Here is a 16,512-nt window from a genome sequence, read left to right on the forward strand (position 1 = left end):
GTACTGAAGCAGGCTCATAGGACACAATGCATTTGGTGGAGCAGGTAGTTCCATCCCAGATGGAAGGGAGAGCGTGGTAAAAAGGACTGCACTGTTGGGGGGTGGGGTGGCCTGGGAGGCTGTTGGGAGCAAAGGGGAAGTCATGGTGCCCTGTGGATGGACAGATGCAGTCATGCAGGCTGGGCGGAGGAGCCTTGCCTATGGTACAGTGTGGGTGACTGGGCTCATCTTCTTGGCCAGGTCCATTGTTCTTCATACATCATGCATATTCTTAGAAATAATTAGTACTGACCATGTAGAAGAACAGTAGGGCATGAACCCTTCCTAGTCATGTTGTAGAGCTTATCAACCAGGGGGGAATATTTTCTCTACTTAGAACTGTTTCTGCTTTTCTGAGATCAGTCACAGTGTTCTCTCTCTCTTTTGCTGTCTAGATATCAGAAGGAACAAGCACTCAAAACTAACTGGTGGGGAATTATACCAGTGCTACTTAATTTTATCTCTTAGACTTCCCCGGCTCCCAAGAATTACACAATTACACCATATGTTATTTGCTACCTTCATCCTCTTCTACTCAGTGACAGTGATGGGAAACCTGGTCATCGTCTTGAGGGTCTATATTGATAAATGTCTGCAGACCCCCATGTATTACTTCCTGGATCACCTCTGTCTTAGAGATGCTGACCACATCTGCAGCTGTCTCCTTGATGCTCTGGGGTCTGCTCCTTCTTGGGATGCAGGCAATATCTTTGACTACCTGTTGCACACAACTGTATTTGTACCTGTCTTTGGGAACGTCAGAGTTCATATTAATGGGAACAATGGCTACGGACTGCTATGTGGCATCTGTAACCCTCTGCGGTACAACATCATCATGAATACAGATACAGATACACCTGTCTCTGGGTGGTAATTGTGTCCTGGGTGTTTGGCTTCCTGTTTCAAATCTGGCCAGCCTATGCCACGTTTCATCTTACTTTCTGCAAATCAAATGTGCTAGACCATTTTTACTGTGACCGAGGGCAACTGCTCAAACTATCCTGTGACAACAGTCTTTTCACAGAGTTTATTCTGTTTTTAATGGCTGTTTTCATTATTGGTGCTTTTATCCCCACAATTATCTCCTACACCTACATCGTCTCCATCCTCAAGATCCCCTCTGTTTCTGGGCGGCAGAAAGCCTTCTCTACGTGTGCCTCCCACTTCACCTTTGTTGTCATCCGCTGTGGCAGCTGCTTGTTCCTCTTTGTGAAACCCAAGCAAACGCAGGCCGCTGAGTACAACAGGGTAGCGTCACTGATGGTTTTAGTGGTGACCTCTTTGACAGATTCATTGAGGTCTTCTGAGACACCATGAAATGATACTGTCATCTCCTCAAGGATTATCTCTGTCCTAAGGACCATCATGTACTCATCATCACAGGCCTGAGTAACCTAGAAGCACTGATTGAAATCAGAAACCAGAGCCTTTTCATCATCAAGTGGTTTGTGACCTGTGAGGGAATTTTAAGGCACTGACAGTGCTCAACGTTATAGCTGGATGGTTCCTACGTAGGAGTCACTTTAACATTTTAAATGGATATATACATTTATACACATTACTGTGGTTGAAATGAGTTTCACAAAATAAATTTTACGAGTATAAATATACACAATATATGTGATTTTTTTAGAACACTTATATTTGGGTGGGATAGACAAGGAAAGTGTAATTCATTCTCTTGACAGCTGACTTAAATGTTTGATTATAGGTTCTGGGTCACCTTCCCCTATATTATTCCATTCTTTCCTGAGTTTTTCACTGCTTTAATTATTATTTTTTTAAAATTTATTTATTTTTAATTGGAGGATAATTGCTTTACAATATTGTGTTGGCTTCTGCCATACATCAACATGAATCAACCATAGGTGTACATGTGTCCCCTCCCTCTAGAATCTCCCTCCCATCTCTCACCGCATCCCACACCTCTAGATAGTCACAGAGCACCGGGTTTGAGCTCCCTGTGTCATGCAGCAAATTCCCACTGCTTATCTGTTTCATATATGGTAATGTATATATTTCAGTGCTACTCTCTCAATTTTTGCCCCTCCTTGTCCTTCCCCAACTGTGTCCACAAGTCTTTTCTCTATGTCTGCATCTTCATTGCTGCCCTGCAAATAGGCTCATCAGTGCCATCCTTCTAGATTCCATATATATGTTAATATGCGACATTTGTTTTTCTCTTTCTGACTTACTTCACTGTATAATAGGCTCTAGGTTAATCCACCTCATTAGAACTGACTCATGCATTCCTTTTCATGGTCGAATAATATTCCATTGCATGTATGTACCGCACTTCTTTATCCAATCATCTGTCGATGGACATCTAGGTTGCTTCCATGTCCTAACTATTATAAATAGTGCTTCAGTAAACATTGGGGTACATGTGGTTTTTTCAATGATGGTTTCCTCAGGTTTTATGCCCAGTGGTGGATTGGTGGGTCATATGATTGTTGGAGGGAATGTAAATTGATACAGCTACTATGCAGAACAATATGGAGATTCCTTAAAAAATAACGAATAAAACTATCATATGACCCAACAACCACTGCTTAAATTCTTTCTATGCATGATGCCACATCCAATTTCAGGATTTAACCTTTTCTGAGATTCCTGGCCCAAGGTCCAACAGAGACAGTACACCTGTGTAGATCGTCTCAGCTGGTAGTTGTGAGAAGAACTCACTCACAACCCTGATCTTTTACCAACCTCATGGCCAAATGGATGTGTTAATGCATACAAGTCTATTTTCAGTGGGCTTTATCAGGGTGTGGAGGGGAGTTCTTGGAAAGAGACATTCTCTTATCTAGCATCACTCACATCATCACGGCAGCCCTAAATTTGGGAGGGAAATGGCTGGGTTGTGGCAGCTGAAAGTGACAAGGGAAACCCATCATGCTGTGTCCCCAGGTTGAGGGAGGACACAGAGGGGACAGGGAAAGAGAAGACAAGTGGCATCTGATTGCTTCTCCCTGCCTTTCTTACAATGTTCAATCCTGACCTGTGCATTTCATCTCTTCTCTCTTACCTATGCCAGTCCCTCTTGTCCACTTTCTTTTCTGATGCGTTCTCATGTTTGACTTGATCGGGTTGCCAGATTCATTTCTGTGTTCTCTTTCTTCTCCCATCCCCACCCTCAACTTTACCAGGCTATCTTTCGGCTCTACTCTGAGCTTCCCACTCTGTACGTTCCTATTCTAATACTGTCCTATTTCAGTCCCTCTTGCTGTCACATCACTATCACTGATGCTTATTTCTGCTCTTCTTGCATGGCCAAGCAGGGGTCAAAGAACTGTGCACATGAGACTGTGTCACCAACTTTACAAATGTATGACCTGACCTCCCTGAAGAGGGAGAGGCGAAAGGGAGTAACTTTGAAAAACAGCGTTATTAGCTGGAATTTGGAAGACTGCGTTAAAAAAAGGAACAGTGCCAATGATAGTACTCTTGCTAGTAAGTTTGTTTCTTCAGAGGGTGTGAGTTAATAATTCTGAACTAGCTGTACGTGTGTACAGCAGTTGAGAAAGTGATAAAGGTCTCACTGTGGTGGAGCAAGTTACAGACAAGCAAGGGGAGAAGGCTGGAATAAGGCATATGGTACTGGACTACAGTTGGAGGCATCAGTATGCACTCAGATTTAGATGAATATATGGACACAGGTGGATAGAATAGTATGCAATATGAATAAATAAAGAATTGATGCTTCTTTTTCAAAACTTTTGGCTATTCCATTACCATTTTCTTTCTGTATAAATCTTAGAATCAGTTTGTAGATATCTACTACAAAGCTTCAGTTCAGTTGCTCAGTTGTGTCCGACTCTTTGTAACCCCATGGACTGCAGCATGCCAGGCTTCCCTGTCCATCACCAATTCCTGGAGCTTGCTCAAACTCATGTCCATCATGTCGGTGATGCTGTCCAGCCATCTCATCCTCTGTCATCCCCTTCTCCTCCCAGCTTCAAACTTTCCCAGCATCATGGTCTTTTCCAATGAGTTGGTTCTTTGTATCAGTTGGCCAAAGTACTGGAGTTTCAGCTTCATCATCAGTCCTTCCAATGAATATTCAGGACTGATTTCCTTTAGGATGGACTGGTTGGATCTCCTTGCAGTCCAAGGGACTCTCAAGAGTCTTCTCCAACACCACAGTTCAAAAGCATCAATTCTTCGGTGCTCAGCTTTCTTTGTGGTCCAACTCTCACATCCATACATGACTACTGGAAAAATCATAGCTTTGTCAGGATGGACCTTTGTCAGCAAAGTGATGTCTCTGCTTTTTAATATGCTGTCTAGGTTGGTCATCAGAGAAGGCAATGGCACCCCACTCCAGCACTCTTGCCTGAAAAATCCCATGGACGGAGGAGTCTGGTGGGCTGCAGTCCATGGGGTCGCTGAGTCGGACATGACTGGGCGACTTCCCTTTCACTTTTCGTGCACTGGAGAAGGAAATGGCAACCCACTCCAGTGTTCTTGCCTGGAGAATCCCAGGGACGGGGGAGCCTGGTGGCCTGCCGTCTATGGGGTTGCACAGATTCGGACACGACTGAAGCGACTTAACAGCAGCAGCAGGTTGGTCATAGCTTTCCTTCCAAGGAGCAAGCGTCTTTTAATTTCACAGCTACAGTCACCATCTGTAGTGATTTGGGGCCCCCCCAAAATAAAGTCTCTCACTGATTCCATTGTTTCCCTATCTATTTGCCATGTAGTGATGGGACTGGATGCCATGATCTTCGTTTTCTGAATGTTGAGTTTTAAGCCAACTTTCTCACTCTCCTCTTTCACTACAAAACTTGCCGGGATGTTAACTGTGGCTATGATGAATCTACAGTTAAATAGTTAAAGCCCCAAGATACAGGACTCTGTTTATGTATGATGACGATAGGCCCACATGGAGGTCCTTGGATACTACAGGGTCTATCCTTCATCTCTTTCATAACTGTTGTCTATATCTCATTTCAAATGTAAGCATAGTTGTCTTCCCTCTGTGACATTAGGCTTGCTCCTGAGTCATCCATCCCTTTGTACCAGTGGTTTTTCTTTCATATTGTGTGTCTACTATCATGATGATATTGTACAAAACTGTCTAGTAGGTTTTAAACGTCTTAGAAGGCATTTATTTTTATCATGTCACCCTTGTGTATTAGAGTCCTCATCTGTTTTACCTGCAGCCACCTCTCCTCCAATCCAAAGAGCCAATATTGTTTTTACACTCTATGCCTGATGCCATCTGTCCCACTCAGGTACATTGCCAGCAGTTAGCAATGGTCAGCTGCTTGTAATAGACTCTGAATGAGAGGAGTCAACCCACCCCCACCTGGGGTTTTTTCCCTTTTACTTGCCATACCTGGACAGTTACTTTTATATACCGAAGTTTACGTAATTTGCTATTAATAACTTGAGAGTCCAAAATAAAAGGAAATAACAGCATTTTTTTCAATCATAGCAACATTGTTCACAATTGTTAAAAGTGGAAATAACCCAGAAGTTATCATATGAATATACACCCTAAATGTGAAATCTGCATACAACAGAATACTATTCAGACATAAAAAGCAATGAAATTCTGATACATGTTGCAACATGGGTGAATCTTGAAAACATGCTTAGTGAAACAAGCCAGACACAGTGGATAAATACGTATGATATTCCACTTCAATGGGTTACTGGGAATAGCCAAATTCATAGTGATTGAAAGTAGAAAAATGAGTAGTAGGGACATGGGGAAGGGAATAATAAGAGAAACTCAAGTAAGATGGTAGGTGTTGCAAGAGGGCATCAGAGGACAGACACACTGAAACCATACTCACAGAAAACTAGTCAACCTAATCACACTAGGACCACAGCATTGTCTAACTCAATGAAACTAAGCTATGCCTGTGGGGCAACCCAAGATGGGCGGGTCACGGTGGAGAGATCTGACAGAATGTGGTCCACTGGAGAAGGGAATGGCAAACCACTTCAGTATTCTTGCCTCGAGAACCCCATGAACAATATGAAAAGGCAAAATGATAGGATACTGAAAGAGGAACTCCCCAGGTCAGTAGGTGCCCTATTTGCTACTGGAGATCAGTGGAGAAATAACTCCAGAAAGAATGAAGGGATGGAGGCAAAGCAAAAAGAATACCCACCTGTGGATGTGACTGGTGATACAAGCAAGGTCCGATGCTGTAAAGAGCAATATTGCATAGGAAACTGGAATGTCAGGTCCATGTATCAAGGCACATTGGAAGTGGTCAAACAAGAGATGGCAAGAGTGAATGTCGACATTCTAGGAATCAGCGAACTAAAATGGACTGGAATGGGTGAATTTAACTCAGATGACCATTATATCTACTACTGTGGGCAGGAATCCCTCAGAAGAAATGGAGTAGCCATCATGGTCAACAAAAGAGTCTGAAATGCAGTACTTGGATGCAATCTCAAAAAGGACAGTATGATCTCTGTTCATTTCCAAGGCAAACCATTCAATATCACAGTAATCCAAGTCTATACCCCAACCAGTAACGCAGAAGAAGCCAAAGTTGAACAGTTCTATGAAGACCTAAAAGACCTTTTAGAACTAACACCCAAAAAAGATGTCCTTTTCATTATAAGGGACTGGAATGCAAAAGTAGGAAGTCAAGAAACACCTAGAGTAACAGGCAAATTTGGCCTTGGAATATGGAATGAAGCAGGGCAAAGACTAATAGAATTTTTCCAAGAAAATGCACTGGTCATAACAAACACCCTCTTCCAACAACATAAGAGAAGACTCTATACATGGACATCACCAGATGGTCAACACCGAAATCAGATTGATTATATTCTTTGCAGCCAAAAATGGAGAAGCTCTATACAGTCAGCAAAAACAAGACCAGGAGCTGACTGTGGCTCAGATCATGAAATCCTCATTGCCAAATTCAGACTGAAATTGAAGAAAGTGGAGAAAACCACTAGACCATTCAGGTATGACCTAAATCAAATCCCTTATGATTATACAGTGGAAGTGAGAACTAGATTTAAGGGCCTAGATCTGATAGATAGAGTGCCTGATGAACTATGGAATGAGGTTCACGACCTTGTCCAGGCGACAGGGATCAAGACCATCCCCATGGAAAAGAAATGCAAAAAAGCAAAATGGCTGTCTGAGGAGGCCTTAAAAAATAGCTGTAAAAAGAAGAGAAGCAAAAAGCAAAGGAGAAAAGGAAAGATATAAGCATCTGAATGCAGAGTTCCAAAGAATAGCAAGAAGAGATAAGAAAGCCTTCCTCAGCGATCAATGCAAAGAAATAGAGGAAAACAACAGAATGGGAAAGACTAGAGATCTCTTAAAGAAAATTAGAGATACCAAGGGAACATTTCATGCAAAGATGGGCTCGATAAAGGGCAGAAATGGGATGGACCTAACAGAAGCAGAAGATATTAAGAAGAGATGGCAAGAATACACAGAAGAACTGTACAAAAAAGATCTTTGCGACCCAGATAATCATGATGGTGTGATCACTGACCTAGAGCCAGACATCCTGGAATGTGAAGTCAAGTGGGCCTTAGGAAGCATCACTAAGAACAAAGCTAGTGGAGGTGATGGAATTGCAGTTGAGCTATTTCAAATCCTGAAAGATGATGCTGTGAAAGTGCTGCACTCAATATGCCAGCAAATTTGGAAAACTCAGCAGTGGCCACAGGACTGGAAAAGGTCAGTTTTCATTCCAATCCCAAAGAAAGGCAATGCCAAAGAATGCTCAAACTACTGCACAATTGCACTCATCTCACACGCTAGTAAAGTAATGCTCAAAATTCTCCAAGCCAGGCTTCAGCAATATGTGAACTGTGAACTTCCTGATGTTCAAGCTCGTTTTAGAAAAGGCAGGCGAACCAGAGATCAAATTGCCAACATCCACTGGATCATGGAAAAAGCAAGAGAGTTCCAGAAAAACATCTATTTCTGCTTTATCGACTATGTCAAAGCCTTTGACTGTGTGGATCACAATAAACTGTGGAAAATTCTGAAAGAGATGGGAATACCAGACCACCTGATCTGCCCCTTGAGAAATTTGTATGCAGGTCAGGAAGCAACAGTTAGAACTGGACATGGAACAACAGACTGGTTCCAAATAGGAAAAGGAGTTCGTCAAGGCTGTATATTGTCACCCTGCTTATTTAACTTATATGCAGAGTACATCATGAGAAATGCTGGACTGGAAGAAGCACAAGCTGGAATCAAGACTTCCGGGAGAAATATCAATAACCTCAGATATGCAGATGACACCACCCTTATGGCAGAAAGTGAAGAGGAACTCAAAAGCCTCTTGATGAAAGTGAAAGTGGAGAGTGAAAAAGTTGGCTTAAAGCTCAACATTCAGAAATCGAAGATCATGGCATCCGGTCCCATCACTTCATGGAAAATAGATGGGGAAACAGTGGAAACAGTGTCAGACTTTATTTTTTGGGGGCTCCAAAATAACTACAGATGGTGACTTCAGCCATGTAATTAAAAGATGCTTACTCCTTGGAAGGAAAGTTATGACCAACCTAGATAGCATATTCAAAAGCAGAGACATTACTTTGCCAACAAAGGTTCGTTTAGTCAAGGCTATGGTTTTTCCTGTGGTCATGTATGGATGTGAGAGTTGGACTGTGAAGAAGGCTGAGCGCTGAAGAATTGATACTTTTGAACTGTGGTGTTGGAGAAGACTCTTGAGAGTCCCTTGGACTGCAAGGAGATCCAACCAGTCCAGTCTGAAGGAGATCAGCCCTGGGATTTCTTTGGAAGGAATGATGCTAAAGCTGAAACTCCAGTACTTTGGCCACCTCATGGGAAGAGTTGACTCATTGGAAAAAACTCTGATGCTGGGAGGGATTGGGGGCAGGAGGAGAAGGGGACGACAGAGGATGAGATGGCTGGATGGCATCACTGACTCGATGGACGTGAGTTTCAGTGAACTCCCAGAGTTTGTTATGGACAGGGAGGCCTGGCGTGCTGCCATTCATGGGGTCGCAAAGAGTCGGACACGACTGAGCGACTGAAGTGAACTAAGTAATGGGCACAGAATTCCAGTTTGGGATGATGGAAATATTCCAGAGCTGGTCAGTGGTGGTGATTGTGCAGCAGTATGAGAGTACTTGTGCTATTGGATTGTACACTTAAAATGGTAAATTTTATGTTATATATTTTTATTAAAAAGAAAAGGCATCAAATAATGCTAAATGATCTATACGGTCAATCATCAGATTGTTGTCTTTTTCCTTCCTAATCCTTAGTTCTGCTCTTCTGAGGCAGCCATATTTAACTTTCTACTGCTCTGTATTTATAACAATATAGTTATACATGTTCTTCTAAATTATTCAATGGTTTTTCCTTTATCTAATAATTGCCTTACTTAAAATTTTACTTAAACAGTCACCTTCTTTTTTCTTTTTGTAAGTTTCAGAAATCTTAAACCTCTTTCAAAACCTTTTTGCTACATAGGCCTTTTCTTGTTCATTTGCTTCCAGGTTTTAATGGAGCAGTATTGCTTGCATTCTTCTAAGAGAGAACTCAGGTTAGGTAAGTTTTCTGGGTATTTTTACTCCAGCTTCATAATTCATTGCACTTTGGCCAGATAAAAACACCTGGGGGTTCCTCACTTGCCAGTGCACCCAACGCTCTGCACCTCCACGCTGTGACCCCAGCACTCAGTGTACCTCACCCGTCCCCACCTTGTGGCTGACTCCTTGTACACAGTCCCAGTAGCTGCTTGATTGAATTTTGGTGGGAAGCCAGTGAGCACTCACAGCAAGCTAATGTTTATGGATAGGAAAACTGTTACTAAGATGTCAGTTCTTCCGAATTTGACCTTTTAGATCTGACCCAATCCCAGTCAAATTCCCAGTAATTTCTTTTGTGCATATTGCTAAATCAGTACTAGTGTTTATATGAGAAGGTGAAACACTGAGTGTAGCCAATGCAATCCTGAAGAGCAGAGTCGAAGTGCTCATACCATCAGTACTGGAGTTACCAAGAGTGTGTGTTAACAGCGAAGTAATAGAGAAGTATGTCCAGGGAACAGAATAGAAAGCTAAAAATTAGGCCAACACATATGTTATCAACTGGCCTTTCATGAAGAAGAAAGACAATTCAATGGAGAAAGGATAGTCTTTTCAAAAAATGGTGCTGGAACAACTGGACTATCACATTTGAACAAAACATATCTGGATACATACCTTACATTTTTCACAAATATAAACTGATATTGGTTCATAGACCTAAATGTAAATTGAAAAACCTATACAACATCAGAATACAACCTAGGAGAAAATTAGGTACCTTTTGGCTCGATGCATAATTTTTAGATACAACACCAAAAGCATGATCTATGAAGGAAAAAAAAAATGGAAAAGTTGGGCTGCATTAAAAACTGTGCTTGGGAAAGAAATGACTCTGATACTGATTTCATTTTTGTTTTTGTTTTTTAAACTCCAGATAGTTAACTCAGTTTTTCATGGACACTGAGAAAGTATCCCACATATTTAACTCAATTCTGGCACTATTTATCTATAGACGGTGTCATATTCCACAGGTTAAGGGTCAGTGTCTGTGCTTGTGACCAACTGGCTATAGATTAGAGGCTCCCCTGACCCTTTTAGACATTTCATTAATTCTTCTCACAGAACTCAGGGAACTATTTAATTTAGTAGATTGCTAGTTTATTATAAAAGGAGATAACTCAGGGACAGCCAGATGGAGGAGATGCACAGGGCAAGGTATGTGAGAAAGGGTACAGAGCTTCCGTATTCTCTGAGCTTCTAACTCTCCCTGAATTGCCACATTTTCACCAACTTAGAAGCTCTCTGAACCTCCTCATTTTGGGATTTCATGGGGGCTTTGATAAAACAGTTGATTGAATCATTGGCCTTTGGTGATTGATTCAATATCCAGTTCCTTTTCACATCCTGAAAATAAAGCATGGGACTGAAAGTTCAAATCCTCTACTTATGGCTGGTTCTTTGACAACTAGACCTCCATATTAGGGGATTTCTGGAAGTCACCTCATTAACATAAACTTAGTTATGGTTGAAAGATCCTTGATATGAATTACAATACACTCATTTCAGGTTTATGGCTCTGAAGGGATTTCAGGCTTTCAGGAACTGAGGTCAAAAGACCAAATATAATAACAAAGGATGGCTTTTATTGCATATGAAATTTCAAGGATTTTGGGAGCTCTGTGCTAGAAAAAGAGGACAAAAACCAAATATATATTTCTTAATATAAATTACATGTCACAGAAAGACTGTTAATAGAACGGAAAGAAAAGCCACAGTTTGGGAGAAAATATTTGCAAAACACCTATGAAATATAGCACATGTATCCAAAATATTGGGGGATTTCCTGGTAGCTCAGCTGGTAAAGATTCTGCCTGCAATGCAGAAGACCCCAGTTCGATTCCTGGGTCAGGAAGATCCACTGGAGAAGGGATAGGCTACCCACTCCAGTATTCTTGGACTTCCCTTGTGGCTCAGTTGGTAAAAAATCCACCTGCAATGTAGGAGACCTGGGTTTGATCCCTGGGTTGGGGAGATCTCCCGGAAAAGGGAACAGCTACCCACTCCAGTATTCTGGCCTGGAGAATTTCATGGACTATACAGTCTATACAGTCCATGGGATTGCAAAGAGTCAAGACTGAGTGACTTTCACTTCACTTCACATCCAGAATATACAAAGAGCTCTTAAAACTCAACAATAAGAAAACATAAGATAAAAATAAAATGGTCAAATATCTGAACAAACATCTCCATAAGAACATATGCAGATGACAATATGCACATGAAGAGATGCTCAGTACCATAGATCACCTGCAAACTGCAGATTAAACAACAATGAAATCACACTACACACCTAATAAACAATATGCACATGAACAGATGCTCAATATCATATATCATCTAGAAATTATAGATTAAAACAACAGTGAAGTCACACTACACACCTAATAGAATGACCCTAATCTGGGACACTATACATCACCAAATGCTGGTGAGGATATGGAGCAACAGGAACCTTCATTACTGATGGTGGGAATGTAAAATGATGTAGCCACTTTGGAGGACAACTTGAGAGTTTCTTTCAAAACTAAATACAGAGGGTCACCAACTTATAATGGCTTGACTTACAATTTTTTGACTTTAGGATGGTGCAAAGAGATATACATTCAACAGAAACCATACCTTGACTTTTGAATCTTGTTCTTTCCCTTGGCTAGTGATACATGGTATGTGATAGCCTTTTGTAATGCTAGGCAGCAGCAGCAAGCTACAACTCCCACCTAGCCACTTGATCACAAGGATGAACAACTGATACAACCATTCTGTTTTTTGCTTTTAGTATGGTATGTAATGAATGACATGAGATATTTAATACTTACTATAAAACGTGTTAGATGATTTTGCCCAACTGTAGACTAATATAAGTGTGATAACAAGGTTACATTTGACTAGGCTAAGCTATGATGTTGAGTAGGTTAGGTGTACTAAGTGCATTTTTACTTGTGATATTTTCTTTCTTTCTTTCTTTCTTTTTTTTGGGTAATATCTGCTTTTTTTATTTTATTTATTTATTTATTTTTAAAATTTTATTTTATTTTTAAACTTTACAATATTGTATTAGTTTTGCAAAATATTGAAATGAATCCACCACAGGTATACCCGCGTTCCCCATCCTGAACCCTCCTCCCTCCCCTACCCTCCCTCTGGGTCGTCCCAGTGCACCAGCCCCAATCATCCAGTACCGTGCATTGAACCTGGACTGGTGACTCGTTTCATACATGATATTATACATGTTTCAATGCTATTCTCCCAAATCTCCTCCACCCCCCCTCTCCCACAGAGTCCATAAGACTGATCTATACATCGGTGTCTCTTTTGCTGTCTTGTACACAGAGTTATTGTTACCATCTTTCTAAATTCCATATATATGTGTTAGTATACTGTATTGGTGTTTTTCTTTCTGGCTTACTTCACTCTGTATAATAGGTTCCAGTATCATCCATCTCATTAGAACTGATTCAAATGTATTCTTTTTAATGGCTGAGTAATACTCCATTGTGTATATGTACCACAGCTTTCTTATCCATTCATCTGCTGATGGGCATCTAGGTTCCTTCCATGTCCTGGCTATTATAAACAGTGCTGCGATGAACATTGGGGTTATTTTCAATTTGTGATGAGCTTCTCTAGATGTAACCCATTGTCCAAGAAGTCCAGGAATATCTATATACTCTTACCATACAATCCAAAAATTAAGCTCCAAATTTGCTCATTTGGATATTTACCCGAATAAACTGAAAACTTATGTCCAGACAAAAACCTGCACAGGTATGTTTACTGTAACTATATTCATAATCCCCCTAAATTGGAAGCAGCCAAGATGCCTATTATGGGTTGAATTGCATCCCTCAAAATTCATTTGCTGAACTGCTAACTCCCAGTATCACAGAATGTGAACTTAATTAGAAATAGATCATTGCCAATGTCATTAGTTAAGATGAGGTTATACTGGAGTAGGATGAGCCCCATCCTACACAATTATGTAATTGTAATATGGAAAGGTTTAATGCACACACACACACACACACACACACACAGATATTATATAGCTGAATATCCAACCCTGTATTTTCATTGGAAGAACTGATGCTGAAGCTGAAGCTCAATACTTTGGCCACCTGATGTGATGAGCCAACTCATTGTAAAAGACCCTGATGCTGGGAAAGACTAAGGGCAGGAGGAGAAGGGAGTGACTGAGGATGAGATGGTTGGATGGTATCACCAACTCAACGGACATGAATTTGAGCAAATTCAGGGAGATGGTGAAGGACAGGGAAGCCTGGTGTGCTACAGTCCATGGTCGCCAAGAGTCGGACACAGCTTAGTGACTGAACAACAACAAATGTTATATATGTATCCAGAAAGAGGTAGTAGGATAGTTTATTTATTAAACCACCATTTACTCAATAAAAATATATAGAGATATTCATGTATATACACAGAGAACTTCTATATTAATACAATAGAAATCTATAATAATATTTAGCTCTAGGAGATGGATCAGTAGAATCAAACAAATGGGGAGAGGGACATTTAAATTTTAGCCTGGGTCCTTCCATGTGAAATTTTAATTTTGATCTGTGGTAATTTTATGAAAAATGACAGTTGGTTTTGAAAGGGTAAAAAATATATATTTAAAATATGATTTTTCTACTTTACTAAGCATCCCAAGCATCTTCACTTCTATGTTTTTAAAAATCTTTTTTATCAGTCCTCATTATTGTTTATAAACCACTGTTATCCCTCAATTCAAGCTGATGAGGGAGGTTACCCAATCACATTTGGAGACCTAGAGGGAAATGTATGGCTGAACAACCCCACTTGGAACACATGCAGGTTAGAGAGATGGGAATGGGCTGTGGGATTAACAGGTGTGCGGTGGAGTAGGTGGCAGATCCTCTCAGTTTATCTCTGACCAGGATGCATAACTATGGCCAGAGGGTATGTGGAACACAGAGGGCAGAGATCATCTGGGAAAGATGGGCTTCCTGCAACCCTGGATATGAACAGAGAATTTGGACAGACGTCCATCTGGTGGCCTCTTAGGTTTTTGACAAGTGTCTTGAATCCTGGTGGGTTCACCAGGAACTGGTGGGTTCACAGCTTCGGGGTGGCTTAGGCTCTACAGGGCTCCATGTAGTCAGGGAGAAGCACATAGCAGCTGAGTTGGCTGACTGTTGACAGCTGGGATTGTGTGGTGGTGTGTAAGGGCCCGGGAAGGAGGCAGCCTGGTTGTTGAGAAGTTCCTCACTGGGAACTTTCAAGTGTGCCCACTGCACAAAACTTAAACTTCCATGGTCTCCAACTTGATTAGCCTCGGGAGGGAAGAGTGAAAGTTTCTTCAGCTTTTCCTTGACTACCTCCCTAGTGTGTATCTGCCTGTGAAAATTGTTCCTCAGTGAATAGCCATCCCTGGGGACAGACTAGGGAGAGGAGGAAAGAGGCAGAGAGAATGAGAGACAGGGAGACAGCTGGATCCTTCTCAGCACCATTATTTCTGGATTTCTTCAAGTTTCTGTGTGTGGCCAGTTGTTCCTCATTGTGAGTGGAGATAGTAGAATCAGACTGTCTGCCAAATATTGCTTTCTACTAGCTTTACAGGAGCTGGGCCGAGTTGATGCCTAAAGGGTGGTAGAAGTTACATTCTGTCTTCTTCTCTGGAGGTGAGTGTCTTCCAAGCGATTTCCCCCTGTGAAAAGAATCACCATGGGAAGTCCTGAGCTGGGCTGCCTCCTGGAACAAGGACATCTAGAGGCTGATCAGTGAACTGAGAAAACTGCAGAGGAGACGAACTGTGCATCAGACCATCCCTCCATAGCAAGGAGCAGGTTGAGGGGTGTAGGCACAGCCCTCTGCCTGAGAGAGCTAAGACCCTCACTTGCCATTTGTAAGGCATCTGCAGCAAGAGAGACTGCAGGCTAACTGGACAATGGTTTAGAGAAGAATGAATGAGGGAAAGCTAGTCAGATTGGACATTATTTATTGTATGGTTCTTTATCTACTAATTGATACATTCAGTTAATGATATTTACAGAGCACATACATTGTCACACTCTATTCTTATCACTTGTGGTGATATAAGAATACTAAAGAATGTGCCTTCAAGGTACTTAATTCTAATTAAGGGATTTTTATTGGGATGGGGTTTTGATTTTGATGGGATTTTGATGATAAATGAATAAACAAGTAAAAGCATGGTAGATATCAGATATTGATTAGAGCCTAGTGAAAGCCATCTGGTCACAGAGGAATTGTAATCTCAGAGCTAGAAATCATCAACTAGAAACTGGCCAGATTTTTCCTGCATAGAGGAGACATATTCAGTGAAGGCAGAGATGAAGATCATTTTTATCATAAAAGTAAAGAGGAAGACATGGATAATTCATTTTAGGGAGCCAGCTTCCCCAAATCAGAGGAGGACTTTGTTTCAAAAATAGCTTTTATCTCATGACAATGTTCTGGATTGATCCAAATTCCCAACAGCACCCCCAAAATGATAAGTATAAGAGCCAACAAATTTAGAGTGAATATAATTGAAATGGACTCTGTTTTTAGCAGATACAGAGGAAAGAAGTAACTATGTCTGGCTGTGATTAACTAGGAATTCTGTCTCATAGGCTCCTCTGGTGGCTTAGGTGGTAAAAAATCTGCCTGTAATGCAGGAGACCCAGGTTAGATCCCTGGGTCGGGAAGATCCCCTGGAGAAGGGAATGGCTACCCACTCCAGTATCGTTGCCTGGAGAATTCCATGGACAGAGGAGCCTGACGGGCTGTTGTCCATCGGTTTGCAGAGAGTCTGACACAACTGAGTGATTAACATTTTTTTGTCTTACAACTGTTTATGTACAGCAGTTTTTGCAGGACATGGACAAAACAGGCACAGAAGACAGTTCAGGGCATTCAGAATGGAAG

At 41.3% G+C, this 16,512-nt stretch overlaps 1 pseudogene; it reads left to right on the plus strand.

The window, feature by feature from the left end:
* OR9A20P (olfactory receptor family 9 subfamily A member 20, pseudogene) lies at positions 474-1,356 on the plus strand (annotated as a pseudogene).

Source organism: Bos taurus, chromosome 4 (assembly GCF_002263795.3).
Source record: "Bos taurus isolate L1 Dominette 01449 registration number 42190680 breed Hereford chromosome 4, ARS-UCD2.0, whole genome shotgun sequence".
Taxonomy (NCBI): Eukaryota; Metazoa; Chordata; class Mammalia; order Artiodactyla; family Bovidae; genus Bos; species Bos taurus.